Source organism: Furipterus horrens, unplaced genomic scaffold (assembly GCF_987537825.1).
Source record: "Furipterus horrens unplaced genomic scaffold, mFurHor1.1.pri manual_scaffold_7, whole genome shotgun sequence".
NCBI classification, from domain to species: domain Eukaryota; kingdom Metazoa; phylum Chordata; class Mammalia; order Chiroptera; family Furipteridae; genus Furipterus; species Furipterus horrens.
Window position 1 is genome coordinate 25,084,941 of NW_028327177.1, and position 27,104 is coordinate 25,112,044.

Here is a 27,104-nt window from a genome sequence, read left to right on the forward strand (position 1 = left end):
ACAACAACGACAAACCCAGATGTCTTTGGCCAGTATTAAGCAGAATGTTGACCTCTGAAAAAGTTCACAGAAACAGTTACTATAAGGAGTGAATTATCTGGTGACTTTTTTACAGGGTTGGAATGAGCTATACTTGTCTTCCAGTCAGGCACACACACACACACGCACGCACGCACGCACGCACACACAACAAAAACAAAGAGATCTTGGGTATTCTCATGCAATGGAAAACAGTCTTCATCTGAGAACCTCCTTCTCCTCCCTTCCTGTCTAGCTATGTTAAGATCAAATGAAGGACAGAGAAAGGGTCAAATGTGCCCTCCATTTATCTCTTAGCTAAATCCAGGCTTTCCTTGCTGAAAGCAAGCTTTTAGAATGGGCTTAGGTGAATCAGAACATTCTCCCGGGGGTTCCCTTGGGCTGTTCCTTTTGGGGTCCAAGGGCCTCCAAAGGTTCTCTTTTGGGGACCAGGAGGCATTGAATTCCAGCCTCCTAGCTTCATGAGCGCTGATGTAATGTGACCAGGCAGAATGCATCGTGCTTCCTGTGTTGCATTTGGAACCCAAACTAGAGCCTTATGCTGAATGAGAGGGGTGCAGAGTGAAAGGAATCAGGGGAACCGAGAAAAAGCAAAATTCCTTGCGGCATTTCAAAGTGAGGCTGTAATTAAACACATACATATAATACCTGCTCTAAAAACAAAACTTGTGTGGGATTTTTTGGGGGGTCCTGATTAACCTTCCCTGAAAATCTCCTAAGAAACTCCTTGGTATTGGTTTTTCTCTTTCCCTTTCCCCTCGTCTTTCCTAGTTCCTTTTCTTTTATTCCCCTTCATAGACATTTTTAGAGGAAGGCAGATTGGCTCCATTAGCCATCACAGAGCTCAAATATGAAAATGAAGGTGGTTGGATGTACAAACTGTGCCACAGCTTAAATCTCACAGTGTTCTCTGACAGCTGTGTCTCTGGACAGAGCTGTCCCAGAACAGCAAGAGAAGTCTTGGGTCCTGTCTTGTGGGCTCTTCATGTCTTTAACCCCCAAGCCCACCAATTTCTTGTTCTCTTAGGACAACCTTAGAATCAGCCCACTTGACCCAGCCCTCTTCACTCTGTCCCTCCCACTGTGGTCCAGCGGCACCTGGGGTGTCCTAGAGCACTGACATGAAGACCGGGGCAGCTGAACACCATGGATAAGTGTAAGTGTATAAGACCCCAGGGCCTGCAGCTCCCCAATTACCAAGCAACACATATCTGAGCCCAATAGGACTGGAAAGGAATCAAAAGGGAATCCCGGAGTTCCCCCTTACACAAACTCCTAGGTGCCTTCTTTTTAAGGTGGATGAGTAGGAACTTCTCCCCATGCAGGGGTTGGGCTGCATCCTAGTATTTTCTACCTTGAGGGGAGACTCAAAAATCCCCTAAGTACACAGAGAAACAAAACCTGGAATTTCCCTGACGCTTCTCTTGGGTCACTCGGTCTTGCCTCAGCATTGGTATTGGAAGGAAGGCACCAGGACCAAGGGAAATCTCTCCCTCCCTCTATACCTGCCCCTGCCCAAGAAGGAAAAGGCTTTCCTTTACCTACAGGAGCCTTAGACAGAAGTGATCTTGGTTTACTTGCTTTCTTTGTTGTTCTGTGTGTGCATGGAAGCCACTAACAAATAAATCCAGAAGGGTTGTTGTTATTGCTGTGAAGATTTTTTTATTTTTACAGTATAACAAAGACATAGAACTTCTCTAAACTTGGCACAGAGGACTGAACTTGAACTTCAGTCCTTGAAGGATTCCTGGAATACTGTTTAGGTGAGCAGGGAGTCCCCACTTATCTCACAGGGTGTTTGATCTTTGCTGCCCAGCCCCCTCCAAACGTGCCAAATAGACAATGTGTCCTAACCCAAGAAGCTGAAAGTCTTGTGAAGTTCAAGCAGGAAACAATGTGAGGGAGGCTGAAAAGAAACAGAGGAGACAGAAGGGCCGCAGAGAGGCCCAGATGAATCACAGCAGGCATGGTGCCTGTGCTGTAAAGTGATTATCTCATGTGAATGCGAAGGAGGCAGTACACTGATGCCCATTTTACAGTTCATGAATCAGAGGCAGCTAGGAGAGGGGCCCCGTTCTCAGTGCCTAGAGTCACACAGCCAAGTGCAAACCCCGGCTCCATCACCATGCCTCGGTTTCCTCTTCTGTCATTGAGGAAAATAATGGCACCTCGAGTTGCTGTGAAAAGTAAGAGACACCAGGTGCTCAGGGCAGCGCTATGCACAGGCACACACAGTAAATGATGTTTTATCATGACCTTGTTTACCCAGCTGGGAGCCCATGATTAGACCCAAGGCATCTGGCCACCAAGGTCTCTGGTTGTGCAGGTAGATTCTAAGAAGCGAGAAGCAAGGAGCTGCTGACAAGCCTCCTGCTCAGGCAGGCCTGGGTTTTTCCTTTCACACCAAGGCTGAGCTGCAGCTCTGTCACTCTCTGAGACACCTGTCAGCCGTGAGCCACAAACCCACAGACAAAACCTGTGAGCACCCCTCCGTCCCGACAGTGGCCAGTTTTTTTTCTGTTTTTGTTTTTTAGGGGAGAGAGTGAACACAGTCCCCCACGATGACAAATTATGCAGTTGAGTTTCCCACATTTGGGGAACTTGCAGGGGTCAGCACATCCAGAGGACAATGGATAAGCCTCGCCCTGGGAAAACCACCTTCGTGATCATGGTGTCTCCCCTGCCGGGTAAGTATTTTTGTTTTGGTTTACATTTTGTTTTTTAGATTTTATTTATTCATTTTTAGAGAGAGGAGAAGAGAGTGAGAAAGGGAGAGAGACAGCAATGTGTGGTTGGGTTGCCTCTCACACGCCCCCAACTGGGGACCTGGCCTGCAACCCAGGCATGTGCCCTGACTGGGAATCGAACTGGGGATCCTTTGGTTCTCAGGCTGGCACTGAAATCCACTAAGCCACACCAGCCAGCGCAGTGGCCAGTTTTTGATGCAAAACCCTCCTCCAACTCTGGGAAGCCTTCACTGTACCTTCCAGGGCTGGTGTCCTGCCAGGCACTGTGCTTGAGGCAGCCTCATTCTCCAGGCCTGGCCTCTCGGGCACCACACTTTTCCATAAACAATTCAATGAGCTCTTTCTTCAGCCCAGCCATGCATCAGCGAGGCACGACATGGGCTTGGCTCACCACCTCTGAGCAGTGGGATTTCTGGAGTCCAAACCCCAGTGGAGTTGGCCGTCCTCCTGGCTGAGGGCTGCTCTTTCTCAGGTATTCCCCTGGCCCGTACCCTCACCCCAGTAACCATTCCCAAGGGACTTCTGTGATTGTTGCTAAAGCAACCCTCACCCACACCCTGACACACACACCCCATTGTCAGGCAGGACCTCCCTAAGCTCAGGGAAATAGGCCCAGAATTCAAGCCCATGTCACTGCTTAATGGAGAGGCTCAGGGGATATCAAGGAATTACCGCCCCAAATCTCTTCTCCACTGATCAGCCTTCCTCACTAAGAATATCTTCATTACAGGCATTCCTTTAGGTTTATTTAGCCTAAACCTCTGCTCTAGGTTACTGGGATACACCCAGTTTACACCTGTTATTTCTTTTTTTTTTTTTTTTTTAATTATTGACTTTTAGAGAGAAAGGAAGGAAGAGAGAGAAAAACATAAATTTGTTGTTCCACTTCTTTATGCATTCAATGGTTGCTTCTTGTACGTGTCCTGACCAGGGATCAAACCTTCAGTGTTGGCATATCAGGACGATGCTCTAACCAACTGAGCTACCCAGCAAGGGCCTGTGTCTGTCATTCTGACATAACTGTTAACAGGGTCCCTTCCCTTCTCAGAGTGCCTTACTTGGGGCCTCAACTATCTAACCCTAGTTTTAGCACATTCTCTCTCTGTTAAGATGCAACATGGTCCCTAAGTACTTGCACTTGCTAGTCCAAGGTGCAGAAAAGTACTCGGGGGACTGGGAGAAATTGCTCTAGGTTTGTTCATTTGGTGGGGGGTGAGGAAGGAGTGTGAAGGAGAGAAGGAGGGGAAAGACTTCAGGTCAAAGGGACTTAAAACCTGCTGCTTCTGTCCTCACCTCCTTCCTTGCCAACCCTGGTCTGGACAGGCGCCATCTCCTGTGTTTTCTTACCTTCCCTGTGTTTACCCCAGGATGGCAACTGTCTGGTGAACTGCCAGATTCTCCTTCAGACCACAAGAGTCCTAAGGGCAAGGACATGTTATTCAGATTTCCATCCCCAGTGTCTGATCCCATGTTTGTCACGTAGTAAGCATTCATTAAAATTTTTCCCTGAATAAATGAATCTGAGATTCAATCTCTTCATCAAAGAGAAAAACCCAACTTTTCAAGGTGGTTGTGAGGCTTAAAGATATTTATATCAACTGTTTATTTAGCACATGTCCCAAAATTATAGACTTTCATTAAATAATAACTTAGATGCTGCATTATTAGTCATGCAATCAACCTAAAAGCAATCTTTCTAAAACCAAGATAGGAGACTGAAATTGCACCTCCCAGAGTGTTGCCATCTTATTGTGACATATTTTTCTTCCTCTAGGCTGTTTCTGAAGTTCAATTTCAATTGGGCTCCGCTACAGGGACTTGGTGGGATGGGAGGGCAAACACACAGGTGATTTGTTTCCCAGCTCGTTTAGGGTCATCAGCTCTTAGAAAATAAGGCAATGGGTTGGAGGTGGGGGAGCACTAGGTGTTTGAAAAGGGTCTACAATATTGTTAGTTGCAGAAAGTGGGGGTGAGGTGAAAGAAGGCAGAGCAACTATGAAAAATAGGAAGGGTGTTCTAAGGCACCTTCATCTGCTTTGCAGTATTGTGCAGGACCAAGATGGCAGCTCCATTCCCTATTTCATGTTCAGAAGGTCCTATGCAATGGGATATTATTTCCCCATTTTCACTTGAGAGCACTTGAGAAGTAGCACTGAGCATTGAAATTCCCGCCAGATCTGCCTGAGCCAGAGCTCACATTCAATATTCCCAGCTTGCTGCCCTCCTAGGGTAGGGAAAGCAAAAAAGATCTAAAATGATGTGGTGCAATTTCCATTTCCTGATGCGAGCTACAAGCAGTGGGACACCACGGGCTTATACCTGCAGCACAGGGCCTAGTCCCCAGTAGGCTCCCAGCCGATATCAAATGAAGCCAATGAGAACTGGGTTCAGGTAAGCTCTCACTGGGCCATGGCATAGGGCAGACAAATACCCTAACTGAAGCATCATTGGCATCATTCCTAAATACTCTTTGTTTGCTTCTTCCACAAGGACCTTGAATCAAGAACCAAGAGAGAAACATAATTACAGATTTTGCTTGGGAACCATGACCTTTCATTTTATTATTTTTTAACAGGAGAGATAAGAGCGCCAATTAGATGCCTATAAAAATAAGGTGGGCCTATATAATGTGTGTGTGTGTGTGTGTGTGTGTGTATATATATATATATATATTACAACTCATGATTACTTCCTTTTTTCCATTCTAATAAATTTTTAAATTAGAATTTATACTTATAATATTTTGGAGCTGGAAAGGATCTTGGTGTTTCTCTGATCAGACACCCACTTTTCAGATGAGAAAGTTGAGACACAATTCATTTCATGTGGCTTATCTAAGACCAAGCTCTATGCAGCTGGTTAAAAGGCCAGGGTACTCCCTCAGCCACAAGTTTTCAAATTAGTTAGTAGTAAAATCAATTTTATAGGTTATAACCAACTTTTTATTTTACTTTTAAAAAATACTTTAAGATAAACATTTTAGAGCAGTTTTAAGTTAACAGAAAAATTGCTCAGAAGATACACTTGTTATAATTGATGACCAATATTGAGACATGATTATTAACTGAAATCCATAGTTCATTAGTGTTCACTGTGTTGTACATTCTATGGGTTTTAACAAATGCATGTCATATGTCCATCATTATCATATTATACATAATAGTCCCACTGACTTAAAAGTACCCTGTGCTCTACCTATTCACCTCTGGTTCAATTATTTTACACATATAATAGAATAAAATTTAAGAAATACAAAGGATTGTAAGAAATCACTACAAACAACTATATGACAAGAAATTTGACAACCTGGATGAAATGAACAAATTTCTGGAAACATATAATCTTCCAAAACTGAATAAAGAAGAAGCAGAAAGCCTGAATAGACCAATAACAACTAGTGAAGTTGAAGCAGTAATCAAAAAACTCCTGGCACACAAAAGCCCTGGACTGGATGGCTTCACAGGTGAATTTTACAAAACATTTAGTTCTTCCCTAAATGTTTTGTAACTCCTATCCTTCTCAAACTATTCTCAAAAATCTCAGAAGAGGGAAGACTCCCAAACTCTTTCTGTGAGGCCAGTATTACCCTAATTCCAAAACCAGGTCAAGACACAACAAAGAAAGAAAATACAGGCCAATATCAGTGATGAATATAGATGCTAAAATCCTCAACAAAATATTGGCAAACCGGATCCAGCAATACATTAAAAAGGTCATACACCACGATCAAGTGGGATTCATCGCAGGGATGCAAGGATGGTTTAATATTCACAAATCAATAAACATAATACACCACATAAACAAAATGAAAGACAAAAATCACATGATCATATCAATAGATGCTGAAAAAGCACTTGATAAAGTACAATATCCATTTATGATGAACACACTCAGTAAAGTGAGAATAGAGGGAGCATACCTCAACATAATAAATGCCATATATTAGAAACCTGAAGCCAACATCATACTAATGGGCAAAAACTGAAAGCATTCCCCCAAGATCAGGAACAAGACAAGGATGTCCATTCTCTCCACTCCTATTCAATATAGTTTTGGAAGTTCTAGCCATAGCAATCAGACAAGAAAAAGAAATCAGAGGCATCCAAACTGGAAAAGAGGAAGTAAAACTGTCATTATTTACAGACAACATGGTAATGTACATCGAAAACCCTACAGATGCCACTAAAAAACTACTCAACCTAATAAGTGAATTTGGCAAAATAGCAGGGTACAAAGTCAATAATAGAAATTGAAGGCGTTTCTGTACACCAACAATAAAACATCAGAGATAGAAACGAAAAGAAAAATCCCATTTATTATAGCAACAAGAAAAATAAAGTACTTAGGAATAAACTTAACCAAGGAGGTAAAAGACCCATACTCAGAAAACTACAGAACATTGAAGAAATAAATTAAGGAAGATACAAATAAATGGAAGCATATACCATGTTTATAGATGGGAAGAATCAACATTATTAAAATGTCCATACTACTTAAAGCAATTTATATATTCAATGCAATTCCTATTAAAATACCAATAGCAAATTTCACAGAGCTGGAACAAATATTTCAAAAATTTATATGGAACCAAAAAAGACTGCGAATAGCCTCAGCAATCTTGAGGAAGAACATAGTAGGAAGAATCACAATACCTGATATCAAACTATACTACAAGTCCACTGTAATCAAAACATCTGGTACTGGCATAAGAACAGACATATAGATCAATGGAACAGAATAGAGAGCCCAGAAATAAACCCAGGTCTTATATGGACAGTTAATATTTGACAAAGGGGGAAGGAACATAAAATGGAGTGAAAATAGCCTCTTCAACAAATGGCGCTGGGAGAACTGGACAGGGACATGCAAAAAAATGAAACTGGACCACCAACTTACACCATACACCAGAATAAACTCAAGATGGAGAAAATACTTAAATGTAAGCCGTGACACCATAAAAGTCCTAGAGGAAAACATAGGCAGGAAAATTTCAGGTGTCCCATGTAGCAATATTTCCACCGATGTATCTCCTAGGGCAAGGGAAATAAAGAAAAGAATAAACAAGTGGGGCTACATCAAACTAAAGAGTTTCTGCTCAGTAAAAGAAAACATCAGCAAGATGAAAAGGGAACCAACCATTTAGGAAAACATATCTGCCAATGATACGTCAGACAAGGGTTTGATCTCCAAAATATATAAAGAACTTATATGACTCAACACCAAGAAGACAGAGAATCCAATTTAAAAATGGGCAAAGGACCTGAACAAACACTTCTCCAAAGAGGACATACAGAGGGTCCATAGGCATATGAAAGAATGCTCAACATCACTAGCCATCAGAGAGATGCAAATAAAAACCACAATGAGATACCACTTTACACCAGTCAGAATGGCCATCATCAACAAATCAACAAACAACAAGTGCTGGCGAGGATGCAGAGAAAAGGGAACCCTGGTGCACTGCTGGTGGGAATGCAGACTGGTGCAGCCACTATGGAAAACAGTATGGAATTTCCTCAAAAAACTAAAAATGGAACTGTCTTTTGATCCAGCAATTCCATTGCTAGAAATATACCCTAAGAATCCTGAAACGCTAATTCAAAAAACCTATGCACACCCTATGTTCATAGCAGCGCTATTCACAATAGCCAAGTGCTGGAAACAACCTAAGTGCCCATCTGTAGATGAGTGGATCAAAAAACTGTGGTACATTTACAGAATGGAGTACTATGCAGCAGAAAGAAAGAAGGAACTCCTACCATTTGCAACAACATGCATGGAACTAGAGATAATTATGCTCAGCAAAATAAGCCAGGAAGTGAAAGACAAATACCATGTGATATCACCTAATACAGGAAACTAATGAACAACACAAACAAATGAGCAAAATAGAACCACAGGCATGTAAAAAAGGAACAGACTGACAGTGAGCAGGCGGGAGGAAGGAGAGGAGAAGGGGGACAATAAGGGGAAGGGACTAGTCAAAGAACTAGTATAAATGACCCATGGACATGGACAACGGGGCGGGGATTGACTGAAGGAGAAGGGGTGGGCAGGGTGGGAGGAGAACAATGGAGGAAAAAGTGGGGCAACTAACGAAAAGAACAATAAATTTTTTTAAAAGATAGAATAGAATTTTAAAAATCATAGTGCATACTTCATAGCATGTGTATTATTTCATGGAACTTTTGTTTTACATATATGTAAATACATGTATATTTAGGTTAAAATGTAAAATATATTTCTTGCTGTCGATTGGAAGGAAAAAAATAAGTTTGAGAAACGCTGCTTTAAACTATCTCTTACTTAAAATTTTAGGGAATAAATCCAGAAAGTGAAATGCACAGTTGGAACATTTCATATATGAAACCAAAACAAGAAAAAACATAACCAAGAGACATTAAGAAAGTAAATAAGAATACAAAATTTTCTGAAGAGTGAGTAGAAAGAGGTCAGAAAGTTTTTCTCTAAATTAGTTTTATTTCAGTTTCCCCATTGAACTGCAATTCATTCAGATCTGAAGACTTGAACATTCTCAGGGTAGACGATATGGAAATTTAGGGGAGGTAGGAGGAGCAAGATGATTTTGTCCAAAGTTTCTAAAAATGTTCTGGACATAGTAACAAAGAAAAATGTTTTTTTCAGAAGGGCTTTGTGAGGTTTGTTTGGCTCTAAAGTTTCATATTTCTTACTTTTTTTTTTTTTTTAAATCAACATCACAGAAGTATCAAGAATGTTGTTGTATTTAACTTCATGTCATGCCAAATGTCTGAAGATTTCAAAGGCTTCTAATTTATGCTTGAGTTAGATTCTTATGTTTTAAAAAATCTCCCTTCCATGTGTATTGATGGTTCATCTGTCCAGGAGAAATGTGGAATCTAGATACACCAGGGTCTCAGAGAAATCCTGATTTCAAACTCTGAATCACTTTGGCCCATCACGTGGCCTACAAGTAAGACTAGGGAATCCCAGTTTCTAGCACTGATCACTGCGTGAGCCCAAAAAGGGATTCTCGCTTAGTATTCTTTTTCAAGGATGATATATAAAAATTCCATATTAAATGATGCTAAGACTATATTAAGAGCTTCTTATGAATAACATGCTGGGCCCTTTGGATGTGTCTAAGCCTATCAACAATCCATGACATTGAAACTACCATACTCATTTAACAGTTGAATAACTTTAAGCTCAGAAAGCTCAAGGAGCCTGCCCAACATCAACCAGAAAGATAGTAGTTTTAACTAGATTCGAGCCTATGTGTGAAAGAGCACAGGCCTATTCTTCTGTATCTCTCTGGGGCCTACATATACTTACAGTCATGCCCAGTAAATATTTCCTGAAGGAATAATTGATGCAAAAGAGCAAGGCTTAGCAAAGATTTTGGGGTGGTTGTAAGGATAAATAAGGTAATTCCACTAATAAACCTGTCATTCCTTGAGTACTTACTTTGTGCCAGGCACTGTGTTAAAGGCTTTACAAGTACTGTATACATTAAGTACATAGAGGAATTAACACAAGGCTTGGCATATATAGTAAAGACATCAGTGTTACTAACATTATTGTATGTCCCTATTCTGAGAGCTATCATCATTACAGCAAAAGAGCTTAACATTCTGATCACTCCAACCCACACACTCAGTGCCTTTCTCTGAGTCACATTGAACAGATCAAACTGAGGGTCAGCCCTTTCAGCAGTGAACTGGCCCCAACCTGGTTTCTCCTTCCATCTCTCTGTCACTTAGGTGCAAGGAAATCACACTCTGTTGTTTGATCCCTAAATTACATAAGGAGTCCCGAATGTGCTTTTTTGGTGTGAGGGAGGAAGGGTGCTGTGTTCTGTGCTTGCACCTAGTTTGCATAACGTGTTCCCTTTCAGGCGGAATTGAGAAAGAGGCCATGCGGTCTGGTGGCAGCAGTAGGAGGAAAGCAAGGTGACTCAGCAGTGCTCTGTATGAAAACAGTGCAGGGCAGCTCTGAGGAGCAGCAGAGATCAGCCTGCCGCTAGCCATGAGGCTGCCCTGGCTGGGAGAAAGGAGAAGGAGAAAGCCCCCACGGTGGGACCTGGTCGGGCCGCATTAGTGGCCTTGGGGAAACTATGAAGATGTTCTGGGGAACTGGAATGTGTGATGTCATCCCAGTATTGAAAGTTCTTTGTAACCTGAGCTAACATATTTTAAGGTGGGGAAGTACCAGGTATTGCCTACCCATGGGTCTAGGCAAGGTCTTAAACCTACAGCCTTGAAATCCAACTTCCAGATGGTAACTGGAATCCTTCATGAAGCCTAGGCCACAAGCAGGAGTATTATGTACATTTTTAGAAATAAAGCCGTTTATTACAACAACAGATCTTCAGTCTAATAGTCCTACTATTAAGCTTAGTATCAACATATTTTGAAAGAAGATTCATATAAATATGCTACTGTTACCTCTAATGACTTGAAAGTCTTTCACCAAAAATTCTCATGAAGAGATCTTAAGAGTTTATTCATTTGTTCATTCATTCATTCTTTCATTCAATCAATTAATCTGCAATTTATCATCCTTTAAAACAATTATTTACATTCTCTGAGAAAGAGTTGATGGTGATCTGAGCAGAGAGAAGTTAGAAGACTGGTGCGTGAACCCCATTTTCACTAGTACTTAACTGTGAAATCTTGAGAAAGTTTCCAAAAGGTGAATAAAAATTATTTGCCTGTATTCTAAGAACTTTTAAAAATTCATGAGATAATGTATGGAAAGTGATTGGTAAGTGGTAAAGCACCATATGAAATTATAGCTTTTTACCTATTAACTGAGACAGAATGAACAAGAAATTTGTCCAGAGTCATAATTAGCTAGTAAGAGAGGGTCAAAAATGACCTATAAATCAGGTGACTGAATGTGTTATAGTCTGGAGTTTATTCAGCAAAACAATTTTCTTTTTGAAGTCAGGGTGCATGTAGCTATAAGACACATTAGTCCTCTGAGGTAAAAGGGAGTACGGGTACCTACTGAGCATGCAGAGCTCTCACAGGATTCAAGGACAGGAAACAAAGTGTCTCTGGGCTTCATGCAAATTGGTCAGAGAACCGGGAGCCCTCAGGAACAGGGTGACTCTCCCCGGTGTCCCTGTCTCTGCTTCTGAGCCAGCTCTAGCATTTTCTCCATTTTATTGCTTCTCTCAGCTCATTCATTTTGCATGAGGTACAACATGGCTGCTCCTTCAGGACCTGCACCATGACCTCGAAGCTCAAGCACACACACAGAAATTCTAGAAAGAGAGGAACTGGCTTCTCTGAGAGTACTGGGCCATACAAGTCATTTCTGAGCAAGTGATTGATTCCTCCTGGGTCAGGTGTGTGCTTATCTCTGGTCCAATCAGCTATGGGCTTCCCCACACCAACCATCACCGCCACCCGTCCCTAGAAGTCACACCATTGCACATTGTCTTGTGCAGTAATAGCTTTCCGAGAGTTGTGGGATGCAAGGAAACTAAACTGCCACATAGAGAGAGGAACTATTCATAGGGAGAGTGTACTTGGAATGATTTTATGATGTATTTCAGTCATAAAATTTAAGACCCAAATTTCCTGGTCAAAAAATCAATTCAATCATGTTGGGCTCTGAAGATACGCACATATGTCCACAAGTAATATCCACAGATAACTGTAATATAAGAAAGCCTACAACAATTTCTTAGAAACTCTTATAGAATTACACGGAAGCATAATAAAATGATTAGATCTCCTGGGAGAGTCAGAAAGTTTTCACTAAGTGCAATCTGAGATATATCTTTGGGTATTCATTTAATTTTTATGGAGAGAGGTGGAGATCAGGGAGACACAAGTGAAAGAGTGGATAAAGCATGAAGCAAAAAATTGGAGGAGTGAAATTTCATGTGTGCTCGGAGAGGGCAAAGCCTATCGTGTGGCTGAAGGGCAGGGTGCAGACAGAGGAAAAGAAACTAACATGAATTGACTGGTATCAGCTATATGCCAGACATTTTCAGATGTCACCTCATTTAATCCCTTCAACACATAATCTTTGTTGTGGTGTGTATCATTCCTATTTTACTGAGGTGCACAAAGGCCAAAGCCATTCCTTCCATGGTACATGATGGGGATGAGGTGAAGAGCCCAACAGAAAGCAAAGAGAGGGAGATCCACCCGCTGCGTAGGGAGACAAGAGGAGCACTTGATTCTGAAAGCACTGGGAAGTCATGCAAGATTTCTGAGCAAATAACGGCATGATCAGGTATAAATTTTAGAAAAACAATGCTGGTGGTGATGTGGGTATTAAATGTAGTATTCTTTATCACCATTCATTTTAATTAAAAATAAATATTGAAAACTTAATGTGGGCCAAGGTCTTGTACCAGGCACTGTGGAAAGAAGTTATACATGCCAGATACAACCCCAAATCTCATGAAGTTTACAGTCTCTCTTTGTGTCTCATATACAATAATACAAAGCTTAAATATGCCTTTCCCTACATATATATTGGGTTGTCCAAAAAGCCCATTTAGTTTTTTTCTATAAAATAAAAGACACACTTTTTATTTTCACTAATAACTTCATTGATTTGTATATTTTGAGTATATCCGCTATCTCCCACAGGGTATAATGTTGATTATTCTCAGTTCGTCGTCGTCGTCATCGTCGTCGGCAGCCACCTGTCTCGAGAGACGATGGTGTAGCTTCTTAAGAGTCTATCTGCACCGCCGAGAATGGCTGTGCAGTCCGACTCGGGAGTGACACGGTATCTGTCTCCTCCCGTGTTGAATCGACATCTTGCAATGACGCTGGAGTGTCCTCTCCAGTGAAGCTGAAGCTACAGAGCCTGGGCAGGGTGATATGGAGGGTCTGCTGTTGCCCATGCAGCAGACCCCCCATCTCTTCGCAGATGAAGGGTCCAAGGGAAAGACGGAGTCAATACAGCTTGGTTTCAGGTGCGCCGCAGGAGTTACCGGTGTTGACTACAATGTCAAACCGCCTTAGGGACTCCGGCTCCGGATTTTCTGTCGGGGTTTACTCCCTTAGCCTTTCCCCTGAAGAGGTATGCCGCAAGGCAGCGGAGGTTTTTTTTTTTTAATATCATTTATATTTATATATAATATGTATATATATATGTCGGCAGCCGTCCGTCTCGAGAGACGATGGTGTAGCTTCTTAAGAGTCTATCTGCACCGCCGAGAATGGCTGTGCAGTCCGACTCGGGAGTGACATGGTATCTGTCTCCTCCTGTGTTGAATCGACATCTTGTGATGACGCTGAAGCTACAGAGCCTGGGCAGGGTGATATGGAGGGTCTGCTGTTGCCCATGCAGCAGACCCCCCCTCTCTTCGCAGCTGAAGGGTCCAAGGGAAAGACGGAGTCGATACAGCTTGGCTTCAGGTGCGCCGCAGGAGTTGCCGGTGTTGACTACAACGTCAAACCGCCTTAGGGACTCCGGCTCCGGATTTTCTGTCGGGGTTTACTCCCTTAGCCTTTCCCCTGAAGAGGTATGCCACAAGGCAGCGGAGGTTTTTTGGAGTCAGAGTTTTCCTTCTCTGATGTACCCTGACTGGAAGATCGAACCAGCGACACTTAGCTCGCAGGCCGACGCTCAATCCACTGAGCTAAACCAGCCAGGGCCATATATATATATATATATATATGTCGTCGTCGGCAGCCGTCCGTCTCGAGAGACGATGGTGTAGCTTCCCAAGTCCATCTGCACCGCTGAGAATGGTTGTGCAGTCCGACTCGGGAGTGACACGGTATCTGTCTCCTCCCGTGTTGAATCAACATCTTGCGATGACGCTGGAGTGTCCTCTCCAGTGAAGCTGAAGCTACAGAGCCTGGGCAGGGTGATATGGAGGGTCTGCTGTTGCCCATGCAGCAGACCCCCCCTCTCTTCGCAGCTGAAGGGTCCAAGGGAAAGACGGAGTCAATACAGCTTGGCTTCAGGTGCACCGCAGGAGTTGCCGGTGTTGACTACAACGTCAAACCGCCTTAGGGACTCTGGCTCCGGATTTTCTGTCGGGGTTTACTCCCTTAGCCTTTCCCCTGAAGAGGTATGCCGCAAGGCAGCGGAGGTTTTTTGGAGTCAGAGTTTTCCTTCTCTGATGTATGTATATGTATATGACCTATTATTGCATTGGATTTTTATTGTTTTTTATTTTTTAAGTATGTTCTATTGATTATGTTGTTACAGTAGTTCCAATTTTTTCCCCTTTGCTCCCCTCTGCCCAGTACCCCCCTTCCTTCCAGCAATCCCACCCCCCTTAGTCCATGTCCATGGGTCATGCATATAAGTTCTTAAGCTTCACCCTTTCCTACATTATTCTTAACTTCCCCCTGTCTATTTTGTACCAACCAATTATGCTTCTTTGTCCCTGCACCATTTCCCCATTTCTCCCCTGCCCCTCTCCCAGCTGATAACCCTCCAAATGATCCCCATACCTATGATTCTGTTCCTATTCTGGTTTGCTTTGTTGGATTTTGTTTTTATTTTTTAGATTCAGTTGTTGATAGTTGTGAGTTTGTTTTCATTTTAGTGTTCATAGTTTTTATCTTCTTTTTCTTAAGTAAGTCCCTTTGACATTTCATATAATAATAGCTTGGTGATGATGAACTCCTTTAGCTTCACCTTGTCTGAGAAGCACTTCATCTGCCCTTTCATTCCAAATGATGGCTTTGCTGGATAGAGTAACCTTGGTTATGGGTTGCTTTTCATCACATTGAATACTGCTTGCTAGTCCCTTTCTGCCTGCAAAGTGTCCTCTGAGAAATCAACTGATAGTCCTATAGGCACCCTGCTGTAGGCAACTCTCCACCTCTCTCTTGCTGCCCCTGGGACTCTGTCTTTATCTTTCACCTTTGGCATCTCAGTCATGATGGGTCCTGGTGTGGTCCCCTCTGGGTCCAGCTTGTCTGGGACCCTCCGTGGTTCCCGGACCTGTATAGCCATCTCCTTTGCAAAATTTGGGACGTTTTCCTCATCATTTTTCAATTCTTGCTTCCTCATTCTGCACTGGTTGACTGTTTTATTTTTCTTCCTTATGTTCCAAATCATTTATTTGAACCCCAGTTCCCTTCCCTTCACCAATGGTTTTGTGTGGATTTTCCTTCATTTCACTTAGCATAGCCTTCACTTCTTCTCTTAAGCGTTTGCCATACTCAAGTATATCTGTCAAGCCTGTGAGCATCTTTATCACCAGTGTTTTGAATTCTGCATCTGTTAGGTTGGCTATCTCTTCATCGCTTAGTTCTCCCACTGGAAACATGATCTGTTCCCCCTTTTAGGCCATACTTCTCTGTCTCCTTATTGTGACAGGCTCCTGTGTTTGTTTGTCTCTGCATCCCAGGTAGAGCTGTTGCTCCTGTTAAGTTGTAAGGGGCAGAGCATTAGGGACTCATAAGTACAGGGCGACCTGTTTCACCACGTTGTGGCACTGTATGTGGGGGAGGGGTTCAAGAGGGAACAATGCCACTTGCCCAGCACTCGCCCCTTTTCCAGGCACCTCTCCCACTTTCGCACCAGACTGGCGCCCCTCTAGCTGCTGCCCTGGCCATCGTTCCCAGAGTGGGTGGCTCTGTGCACGTTCTAGGACCGTGGGGGCCCTTTAAACAAGTGGACTCTGCTGAGACCAGTAGATTCTGCCTCCATGCCAACCCTCACTGGTCTGCACAGTCAGAAGCAATGAGGCTTGATTTTTCCTGGTGCTGGGACCGTGGGCTTCGAGGTCCAGTGAGGAGCTGGGAATGCTCCCAGGTGTCCCTCCTGACTTTTTAAAACATTTGACTGCGCTTTCTGCCTGCCTGCTGCCGCTGTCACTGCTGCTGCTGCTGCTGTTACCACCACACCGAGTCCTCTCCACCCTGGCTCCACCCCTCATACCTGTCTAGATGAGTATTTCTTCTTTATATCTTTGTTTGCTGGACTTACATGAAGTTTGATTTTTCTGGAATTTCTGATTGTTTCTAGTTTTGAGGTAGTTGTAGTCCTTCTTAGTTGTGGAGGGAGACGCAGCATGTCTGTCTACACCTCCATCAGTTAATATCTTGATTCGATAGCTATCAACATCAACTGGTCTACCTGACCATGGAGCATTGTCCAGTGAGAAATCTCCAGCATGAATCTTCATGAACCACTTTTGACACATTTGATCAGTCACAGCACCTCCATACACTGCATAAGTCTTTTTTGCATTTCAGTTGTGTTTTTACCTTCTTGAAATAATGAGGCATGATATGCTCGAAATGTTGCATATTTTCTTCTATCTTCAATATTAAAATGGCTATACAAAAATGCACCAATTTTGATGTTTTTTATGCATGCTAATATGACAGCTGTCACCATACAATCTAACAAAATTGTTTCAAATGAAGTTAAAGACAACTAAGCACTACTAGAGCCATCTTACAAAAAAGACCAAATGAACTTTTTGGCCAGCCCCATACAATACATGCATACACATACATATATACATATGACTAATAAGAGAGTAAACTTTAAAATTTTAATTACCTTTTAGCTCACAAAAATAGTATAACTTTTCTTCTGAAAAATAATCTGTAGCCCTGGCCAGCATGGCTCAGTTGGAGCATTGTCCTGTAATCAAAAGGTCACTGATTTGATCCCTGGTCAGGGCACATGCCCAGGTTGCAGGCTCAATCCCCAGTTGAGGTGTGAATAGGCAGTGGCTGATCAATGTTTCTCTCTCACATTGATGTTTCTCTCTCTTTCTCTCTCTCTCTCTCTCTCTGCACCCCCCCCCCCCCACGCCCCTGGCAGTGAGAATAAAACAAAACTTAAAAAAAAAAAAATCTGGCTGGTGTGACTCAGTGGATTGAGTGCCAGGGGCCGGCCTGTGAACAGAAAGGTCACCGGTTTGATTCTCAGTCAGGGCACATGCCTGGGTTGTAGGCCAGGTCCCCAGTTGGGGGCGTGTGAGAGGCAATGAATTGATGTATTCTCCTGCACATGGACGTTTCTCTTCCTCTCTTTCTTCCTCCCTTCCCCTCTCTCTAAGTAAATAAAATAATTTTAAAATAATCTGTATATTCTGGATATTAAAGCCTTAAAAGATAAAGAACTTGCAAATATTTCCTCCTATTCTGTGAGTTGCCATTTAACTCTGTTGATAGTGTCTATTGATGCACAAAAGTTTTACATTTTCATAACACCCAGTTTGTCTGGTTTTTCCTTTGTTGCTGTGCCTTTGGTGTTATATCCAAGAAATCATTGCCAAATTCATGTCATGAAGACTTTCCCCTATTTTTTTGTAAGAGTTTTATAGTTTTAGCTTTTAATTTTACATCTTTGATCCATCTGAGTTAATTTTTGCATATGGTATAAAGTAAGGGTCCAACTTTATTCTTTTGCATGTGGATATCCAGTTTTCTCAAATCACTTGTTGAAAAGACCATCCTTTTGCTATAGAATGGTCTTTGTCCACTTGTTGAAACCATTTGATCATATATGTAAGGGTTTATTTCTGGGCTCTCTATTCTATTTTGTTAGTCTGTATGTCTATACTACACCAACATCACTTTTTTTTTAAATTTTTCATTTATTTATTGTTTTCCTATTACAGTTGTCCCACTTTTTCCCCCACTGCTGCCCCTGATCCCGCCCCAACACCACACTGTTTTTGATTACTATGGCTTTGTAGTAAGTTTTGAAATCAGGAAGTGTGAGTCCTTCAACTTCAGTATTTTTATTTAAGATTGCTTTGATTATTTAAGGTCCCTTTAGAGTCTATATAAATTTTTGGGTGGGTTTTTCTATTTCTAAAAAAAAAGAAGACACTGATATTTTGATAGTGATTACATTTGAATCTGTAGACTGCTTTAAGTAGTATTTACACAGTATTTTGAATGCATTAAATTGTACCCTTTAAAATGGTTAATCTTAATGGTTATGTGAATTTCAGCTCCATTGGAAAAAAAGATCAGGAGATCACACCTGAAGAGCAGGTATGGTGGTGGCATGAGGTAACTGAAAGGGAAAGGAGGTTACAATCAGAAGGAGGAATATTGGGTTTTAAGACCTCTAACACAGAATAGTTTAGAGTAGATGAAGGAACTGAGCAGCTAAAAAAGCTGGGAGGCTAAAGTATTCCAAGGTAATCCACGAGACACCCATTTCACAAGGAGTTTCAAGATTGCAATAACAGAAGGATACATGTGCAGGCAGGAATGGTGGTCATCACTGGAGTGTAGGATTATAGGGGAATTTTATTGTTTTAGTAACTTTTTAAGAAGAAAGAATAATGAAAATTGTTTTAAAGTTGTAATATAGAAAAATTTTATTTAAGACAGTGAACAAAGTGCCTCCCCCTTCTCTCTCTCTGTCTCTCTCTCTCTCTGTCTCTCTCTCTCTCTCAGTCATCGTGGGAGTGGCAGGAAGGTGTTAGATGATACAGGCATGCATAGCGAGGTGGGCATGCCAACTGGCTTAATCTCTTATTTATTTTCAGTGTAATGGTCTGGCAATAGCATTGTGGAGCTGGGAGAAGGCCAATCCTGCCTCCCAACCCTGAAGTGTGTGAGGCTTGGTAGGGTAAACACCCCTCAACTCAAGACTGTGGCAGAGGAAGCTATGTTCTTGTAAGATAGCCAACTTTCAGTTAAAATAAGGAGTAAGAGACAAGCTGGGGATGTAAAAAGATTTATTCACCATGAAATGGGTCTTCCACAAGGAACAAAAGAGCAGCAGGGGGGGAGGCACAGAATGGGCTGGGGACCAGTGAACAGGATAAGATGGATGACAGTAGGCACTTAAATTTTAGGTGTTTCTATAGTATAGGAATGGGGAGAAGGGTTCAGTAGTGAAGAGTGGGCTTAAGGGCCCAGAGAGGCCTCTGATGTCAAATTTATTAACAGTGGAACAGACCTCCTAGGATCTGAACAGGATGTTGGACTTCAGCTGGGACACCTTGGATGATAGAATTTGGGTAGACAAAACAACAGTAGAGCCCAAGAGGCGGACACTAGCATGGATAACTTGAGGCCCACGAGCAAACCAGACAGAGAGAAGTTCAAGGTTTTTGTCAGGGATCAGAAGGCTGGCCCCCAAGGTTGGGGGCTGGGTTCTGGAGAGTAATATAAGCCAGCAGAGGGGTCAAGGCATGATTTGTAAGAAACAGAGGTCCATTATGTGTGTGTGTTTTTTTAACCAGTGGAGGGCCAGATAAAAACAGCATTAAGGAGGATTAGTGTGAGAAATAGCTATGTAGGAAAAGTTAGACTTGCTGAGGACTCTGCAACTATCCAAACATGATGTGGTGTAGAACTGAACTGGGAGAAGAAAAAGATAATTTCAAAATAAAAATATACAGGGCTTTGTTTTTTGTTGTTGTTGAATTTATTGGGGTGACATTGGCTAATAAAATTATGTAGGTTTCAGGTGTATAATTCTATAACACATCATTTGTATATTGTATTATGTACAGCATCCCAAGTCTCCTTCCATCACCATTTATCCTCCCTTTACCCTCTTCTGCCTCCCCCACCTCCTTTCCCTCTGGCAATCGACATACTGTTGTCTGTATCTATGAGTTTTGGGGGTTGTTGTTTTTATTTATTTTTTTGCTTAATCCCTTCACTTTTTTCATTCAGTCCCCCAACCCCCCTCCCTCCTGACTGCTGTCAGTCTGTTTTCTATCTTTGAGTCTGCTTCTATTTTGTTTGGTAATTTATTTTGTTCATTAGATTCCACATATGAGTGAAATCATATGGTACTTGTTTTTCTCTGACTGGCTAATTTCACTTAGCATAATGCTCTCCAGGTCCAGAACTTGTTTTATGTATGGGGGAGGTGAAAAAAAGAAAGGATGAAAATTTTTCAAAATTTTGAACCTGGCTAATGAGAGACTCATAGCAAGAGCATGGGCAGGGAACCTGAAAGAGGAGGATCAATTCAGGGGAAGGAGTGGAGAATGATGATTTAGTTTGGGACTTAGATTCCTTTGAATGATACAGCTAAATGAGACTTTGCAACAGGCCACATGGAACAACTACCTTATTTTATAGATGAAGAAGTCTTGAGTTTGAGATGATACAGATCATCCTGGTAGAGATGTCCTAGAGGCAGTTGGCCATTATAACTAGACATTAATGACAAAGAACTAGTGATACCAATTTTGGATTCATAATAATAGTCTTGTCAAATAATTCTGTAAGAATGGATGAATTAAATAAGAGAAAAAAATTTTTTAATGAATTATCCAAGAGAGAAGGGAGAAAATGAGAACAGGAGAAGACTAAAGATGTGGAGGAGACAGAATTGCATCGAGAGGCAAAGAAGAGAAAGGAATTTTGGGTTTCCTACTAGCAGGTTACATGAACTTGACAATTTATTGACCTTCCCTGGGTCTCAGGCTGCAGTCATGTCAAGACTTGATGGAGGCTTGGGGGAAAGGTGGATGGAGAGGATCTACTTCCAAGCTCACTCATGTGGCTTCTGGTCCTTGCTGGCTATTGGTTGGAGTCATTGGTACTTTGCCATGTGGGTCTCTCCACAAGGGCACTGACAATGTGGCAGCTGGCTTCTCAGAATGAGTGAGTGAAAAAGGCCACTTAAGACGAATCCCCAGTCTTCATATAACCTAATTTCAGAAACATCTCATCACTTTTGTAAATTCTATTCATTAGAAACAGTCAGTAGTAAATAAAACCCACGTTCAAGGGGAAAGGATTACACAAGGATGCAAGTACCAGGAGGCAGGATTATTGGGTTGCATTTTAGAGACTGCCTGCCACAATATCTAAGTTATGTTCTTAGACACTAATTTTTTAATTTTTGTAGCTAATTTACTTAAATCTGACAAATAATATTGAATTCAATGGGCTGGGCACAAACACAGTTGGGGCACAAAGAAGCCAAAAACAATTTTATCTAGAGGGAAAAGTCACAAAAATTTCAGAGAAGATTATGCTTGCATTGATTCTTTTTTTTAGAGTATATTTTATTGATCATGTTGTTACAGTAGTACCAACATTTTTCCCCTTTACTCCCCTGCACCCAGTACCCCCCATCCTTCCAGCAATCCCACCCCCCTTAGTTCATGTCAATGGGTCTCGCATACAAATTCTTTGGCTTCACCCTTTCCTATATTATTCTTAACTTCCCCTTGTCTATTTTGTAGAACCAATTATGCGTCTTAATCCCTGAACCATTTCACCATTTCTCCCCCTTTCCACTCCTAGCTGATAACCCTGCAAATGATCCCCATACCTCTGATTCTGTTCCTATTCCAATTTGCTTAGCTGGATTTTGTTTTTATGTTTTAGATTCAGTTGTTGATAGTTGTGAATTTGTTGTCATTTTAATGTTCATAATTTTGATCTTCTTTTTCCTAAGTAAGTCCCTTTGACATTTCATATAATAATGGCTTGGTGATGATGAACTCCATTAGCTTTACCTTGTCTGAGAAGCACTTTATCTGCCCTTCCATTCTAAATGATAGCTTTGCTGGATTGAGTAATCTTGGTTGTAGATCCTTGCTTTTCATCACATTGCCAGTCCCTTCTTGCCTGCAAAGTTTCTTTTGAGAAATCAGCTGATAGTCTTATAGCCACCCCTTTGTAGGTAACTCTCTGCTTTTCTCTTGCTGCTTTTAAGATTCTCTCTTTATCTTGAACCTTTGGCATTTTAATGATGATGTGTCTTTGTGTGGTCCTCTTTGGGTCTAGCTTGTTTGGGACTCTGTGCTTCCTGGACTTGTATGTCTATTTTCTTTACCAAATTTGGGGGATTTTCCTTCATTATTTCTTCACATAAGCTTTCAATTTCTTCCTCTTTCTCTTCTCCTTCTGGCACCCCTATGATTCGGATGTTGGCACGTATAAAGTTGTTCCAGAGGTTCCTAAGCCTCTCCTCATTCTTTTCAATTCTTGTTTCTGCATTCTGTACTGGTTGACTGTTTTTTCCTTCCTTATGTTCCAAATCATTGATTTGAACCCAAGTTTCCTTCCCTTCACCTTTGGTTTTGTGTGAATTTTCTTTCATTTCATTTAGCATAGCCTTCACCTCTCCCCTTATGCATCTGCCATAGTTAAGCATATCTGTCAAGCCTGTGAGCATCTTTATCATCAGTGTTTTGAACTCTAAGTCTGTTAGGTTGGCTATCTCCTTGTCGCTTAGTTCTCTCACTGGAACCTTGATCCATTCCCTCTTTTGGGCCATACTTCTCTGTCTCCTCATCTTGACAGGCTTCTGTGTTTGTTTGCCTCTGTGTCTTAGGTAGAGTTGTCACACCTGTTTTTCTGTAAAGGGGCAGACCCATAGGTATTAGTACAGGCAACCCGTTTCACCACGTTGTGGCACTGTATGTGGGGGAGGGGTCTGAGAGGGAACAATGCTGCTTGCACAGCACTCACCCCTTTTCCAGGTACTTCTCCTACTTCTGTATGGGACTGGCACCTCTCTAGCTGTTGCCCTGGCTGTCGTTCCCAGAGTGGGTGGGTCTGCGAATGTTCTAGGACCTTGGGGGCCCTTTAAACAAGTGGACTCTACTGAGAGACCAGCAGATTCTTCCTCCACCCCAACCCCACTGGTTTGCACAGTCAGAAGCAATGAGGCTTTATTTTCCCCGGCACTGGAACCATGAGCTGTGCAGTCTAGTCTGGTGCTGGAAGCACTCCCCAGGTGTCCCTCCCTACTTTTTAAAACATTTGACTGCGCTTTCTGCCAGCCTGCTGCTGCCACAGCTTGTGCCACCACCACATCATGTCCTCTCTGCCCTGGCTCCGCCCTGGCTCCACCCCCTACCTGTCTGGATGAGTATTCCTTATATCTTTGTTTGTTGGATTTCTATGCAGTTCAATTCTCTGGAACTTCTAGTTGTCTGTAGTTTTGAAGTAGTTGTAGTCCTTCTTAGTTGTGGAGGGACATGCAGCATGTCTGTCTAGGCCTCCAGCTTGGCTGGAAGCCCTGCATTGATTCTTAAGGAATAAACATAAACTTATCAGGAAAAAAGCTGATGAAGTTAAATTTATTCAATGGTTATAATTTGGATTGAGCAGTTCTTATGTACTGATTTTAAAGCTGATTGGAAATATGGCAGGCATGAAAAAAATATTTTATAATTTGAAAACTCTCCAATATTATTTTTTTAATTTTATTTATTATTTTTTTAGAGAGAGAGGAAGGGAGGGAGAAATAGAGGGAGAAAAGCATTAATCAGGTGCCTCTCATTGCCTCTTGCAAGCCCCAGCTGGCGACCTGGTCCACAACCCAGGCATGTGCCCTGACTGGGAATCAATTGGTGACCTTTCTGTTTTCAGAAAGGTCAATCCACTGAGCCACACCAGCCAGGGCTGACAACTCTCCAATATTATTAAAATGTAAAATGGTGAGCAACTCATAGGATTTTACCAGTTGATTACAAATATATCTTTAGAAATCCTTATAGTTCAACTCAATTTACCAGATCTTGATAGTCATTTTACTAAATTAGCACTCCTAAATTTCATGTTTCCTAAAAGTATTTCATGAGTGCACACTGACCTACTAAAAACATGAAATAGCTCTTTATGACTACAATTTAGATTGCACCTAGATGAAACATAAAAGCTATTCTCCCATTTTCAAGGCTATTGTTCTATTATGATAAAGCTGAGATTCTAGTTTTATTTTTTATTACTGAGTTTATTAATTCTTTGAGCTTTGTAGGCCACCATAGTTGCCCTTCATTCTAGTAGATCCTTGCTTTTTTCACCTATAGATTTGGTATTCTGGATGTTTAGGATTAAGAGCACAACTGAACTTCAAATAAGCTGGTTTGGCAGTTTCCCACAGTGGCAAATATGACAGAGCATTACGTAGTTTTTCTAAGGGCTTCTCTCCACATAATCAGGGCCATCACTGTAGAATAGCTTGTCCAGTATTTTTTTCTGCAAGTCTAGGTTTTTCCTGGGACTGTCTGATCACACAGGCTCCTAGTCAAGCTAATCAGACTATCTCTAATCTAAGTAACCAGAGGGCAGAACAGGCAGGAATGGGAAGCCCTAAGCAATGGCAGCTCTTATTATTTGGAAGAATTATTGATTTTGCTTTTCTGATCATTGTTCGCTAACAACTAAAAACCGTAGTTTATCGTTTTACTTTGGTATTAGGAACCACATGTTGGATCTCAGTGTTTGATAGTTATGTAACTGCAGCCAGTGGGTCCAGGTCCTGGGAAGAAGGACAGAGACCCCAGCACAGGCCCTCTGCACTAAATCATCCTCCACTCAAAGGCTGCTGCTGGTAGCTGGACATTTGATTTAGGAATCAATATGTTGTTAAGCATCATTGTGTTTAAGTACAAAGAACAGTGACTGAGATTGTTGGGGTTTTTTTCACATTCTTCATGTTATAATATTATAGTGTTCCTCATTTTCTATTCATTCAGTTTCTTTGAATAGCAAACACTCTTTTCTTGGTAATCAGGAAACACACACATGAGACTTCCCAGTTTTTGTTTGACAGTTCATTCCCACTTTCATGACCACAATTTAAAACTTATAAAAGTAATAACACTACTATTTATTCCTCTAAAATTAGACATAGGCATTAAATGTTTTTCTATTGTAGGCTATTGATTTCCCTGAGGAAGAAGAGGAATCAATAAAATGTCCAATCATAGATTTTTTTTAAAATCCTAATTTTAGTATGAATAAGTGAAGAATTATAAAGAAATAGAACTTTTTTATATATTAATATGCAATCATATTTAAAGTTAAAATAATGTTAAATTCTGCTGGTTTAAATACATAGTATATAATGAATGGCAATAAATATATTTCACCTCTACATTGTAGTTAACAAAAAAAATGTTTAAGAGGTCCCTCTAGCCCACCATCCTCCCAGGGCAGACATCCATCCCCTCTGTATCTCTGAGCAAATCCAGTAACAAGATAGCTTTGTGGTCCATGAGACATCCCATGGCACTGTCAGTTACTGCACTGTCAGGAAGTAATTAGAGGTCTCAGTTCAAAATCCCTGCCCTAAAGAAGCTTAATATCTTGTTTACAAAGTACAGACAATAAGTATAATAACATAAGACAAGTAATGAAAAGGGTCATAAAAAGGCACAAACCAAACCTTGTGGAAGGTCAGGGAGAGGGACAAGGTAGCACAGCTAGCCGAGGAAGCCCACCGGTTCTAGCTCATTGTCTAGATGAACACTGTAGTTTCTCTCATTACCTATACAGTTTCATGTATTCTGTAGACAAAAGTTGTCCAGAGGCCATGTATATGAAGGGCTTGAACCTGGGTCTTGGGCATTAGACATCATTGGATTTGAAACTGGACCTCCCTTTTTATCTGGGTGACCTTGAGCAAGTTACTTAACCTCACTGTGCTTCTGTTTCCTCTTTTGGAAATGGGCATAGAAAGACCTGTCTGAGAACCTTATTGAAGGATTAAATAATAATAAAAAGGTGTTTAGCACAGTGTCTGGCACTTGGCGTTTTAAAAATGGTAGCTTTTTGGGGAGGGTGGAGGTGAAACAGGGTATAAGGGGTATAAATGGTAATGAAAAAAGTACAGTAAGAAAAATAAACTATTAAAAAATGATAGCTTTTGCTTTCTTTTTTTCATTTTTCCTCCATCTTTTCCCCCAATCTACCTGTAGCATTTTTTTTAATCTTTCTTTTTTTTAATCCTGACCCAAGGACATGCTTATTGATTTTAGAGAGGGGAAGGGATGGAGAGAAACATCAATAATTTTGATTGGTTGCTTCTTGTACATGCCCCGACTGAGATGGAATCTAAAACCTAGTCAAGTTCCCTGATTGGAAATCAAACTTGCAGCCTTTTGGTTTATGAGATGACCGTCCAACCAACTGGGCCACACTGACCAGGGCCTAAATGAAGGTTTTTAAACCACTGTTATACATGGCTGAGTGACACAAAAAGATTAATTAATATTTCTTCTCCCTATTTTACCAAAGTAATGTTGCATTGTCTTCATTGCATGGGCTTTACTCCTTCCAGTTAATATTAGATAAAGCAAGTTTATATTGATATGTGTTTACAAAAGAATCTGTATTTACAACTTCAAATTAAATGACAAATGCATTTAATAATTCTCATTACATAAAATGTAGCCTGTATTTACTGTTATTAACAATCATTTAGGTGCTCATGTTACAGCACCTACATTAGTGTATTTATTAAAGAGAAAAGAGCAGCCCTGACCCATGTGGCTCAGTTGGTTGAGTGTCTTCCTGCAAAGCAAAAGGTTGAGGGTTTGATTCCCATCAGGGCACATGCCTGGGTTCCAGGTTTGGTCGCTGATTGGGCAGGTATGAGAGGCAACTGATCAATGTTTCTTTCTCACATCGATGTTTCTCACACTCTCTT

The 27,104-nt window shown here is 41.5% G+C and overlaps 1 non-coding gene across 1 annotated transcript; it reads right to left on the reverse strand.

The window, feature by feature from the left end:
- Positions 1–2,570: 2,570 nt before the first annotated feature.
- On the reverse strand, positions 2,571–2,734 carry LOC150004134 (U1 spliceosomal RNA). The gene has a single exon (XR_016512523.1). It is a non-coding gene; the product is annotated as a U1 spliceosomal RNA (small nuclear RNA).
- Between the last annotated feature and the right edge of the window lie 24,370 nt (positions 2,735–27,104).